This window comes from Monodon monoceros, unplaced genomic scaffold, assembly GCF_005190385.1.
Source record: "Monodon monoceros isolate NGI ecotype Baffin Bay Population unplaced genomic scaffold, NGI_Narwhal_1 Super_Scaffold_21, whole genome shotgun sequence".
Lineage (NCBI taxonomy): Eukaryota > Metazoa > Chordata > Mammalia > Artiodactyla > Monodontidae > Monodon > Monodon monoceros.
This window is the reverse complement of record NW_021703778.1, coordinates 89,401,593-89,403,055: the sequence shown is the minus strand read 5'-3', so window position 1 is coordinate 89,403,055 and position 1,463 is coordinate 89,401,593. Positions and strand designations below refer to the sequence as shown.

Here is a 1,463-nt window from a genome sequence, read left to right as displayed (position 1 = left end):
TCTGATATACAGTTTACTTAATTTGTCTTACTTATTATAAGTTTCTCTCACCAAGCTGCATGAGGTCAGAGGTTTGCCTGTTTTCTTCACTGCTATGTCCCTGGTCATAATAGGTGATTACTTAGAAAATATTTGTTAAATACATAAATGAATACCTGCAAGTCACTCCCCACCCCACAGTTCATTCAAACCTAGTCATGTCACCTAATCAATGATGCCTTTCCTGAAGATCCTATACAAAGTAGCACCTTTCCCCCTACATACACACAGAGATCATTACTGAATCTCCTCACCGTTCTTTTTCCAAAAAATTGCATTTAGCACATTTCGACATATTATATATTCATGTGTTTATTCTCTCTTCCCTTCCCTGTGGATTCTAATTCCCATGAAGGCTGGGACTGTATCCTCAGGGCCTTAGTACTCAGTAGCTTTTTTTTTTTTTAGATTAATTTGTGCTTTTATTTGCCAGTATTAACTACAGTGGCCTGCAAACTTTTTTGATCTAAAAGGTACATTTTACATCACAATCCAACAAACACACACATATATAATATGTATACATATATAAAAGTGAAACAAAAGTTTTGCCAAAAACGTCTACCCTTGAGTGTTCTTTTTTTTTTTTAAACCAAGGATGAATTTCACTGACACATCATAATCACCAAAGTCCCCAGTTCATCTTAGGGTTCACTTTAATGAAATGAATAGTGTTGCACGTTCTACAGGTTTGGACAAAAGTATGGTGACATAAAATCATTATAATGTCATACAAAGTATTTTCACCGCTTATAAAAACTTCTGTACTCTGTGTATTCATCTCTCCTCTCCCCCCAAATCCTGGCAACCATTGATCTTTTTATTGTCCCCATAGTTTTGCCTTTTCCAGAATGGCACATAGTTGGAATCTATTTTTTTTTCCTTTAAAAGAGAGGTTCGAAGCCTTTATGTCTGTAAGACTACTCATGGCCCACCCACGCGTGGACCTGACAGGCTCTAGGTGGCAAACTCCCCCACTAAATACCGTAGCTTTCCTTCCAATACTGAGCCCTGTCGCACTGGTCCTGCCCAGCAGCCACGTGGAGGTGCAGGGGAACACGTGTTGGGTATTTGCTCATAGGAAGGCCACAAGCTTTGTGCCCCTTCTCACAATGAACCTAGATTCCTGTCGGGTGTGTTGTAAACACACGAGCCATTTCTTCAGGCTCCCTGCTCTGAGCACACCCCAAGTAGCTATTTCTTGAATTAATGAACCAGTTCGGTCCGATAGTCTTCCCGCCACAATCACGAACTCTGTCAGGGTGGCTATGAGCTTCCAGCACGATCAAGAGAAGCTCGCCTGCGAGCACTCTAAACTCCTTCATCTCCCGTGCCTCTTCAAAGAAAGGCGATGCCCTTTGCAGGGAACTGCAAAAACATCGGCGTTCCCCATTTCATTTCTGCTAAAATTTAACCACTGAATT

General features: G+C 41.0%; 1 non-coding gene across 1 annotated transcript; it reads right to left on the bottom strand.

The window, feature by feature from the left end:
- Positions 1-1,097: 1,097 nt before the first annotated feature.
- Positions 1,098-1,227, bottom strand: LOC114905428. The gene has a single exon (XR_003796254.1). It is a non-coding gene; the product is annotated as a small nucleolar RNA SNORA11 (small nucleolar RNA).
- Between the last annotated feature and the right edge of the window lie 236 nt (positions 1,228-1,463).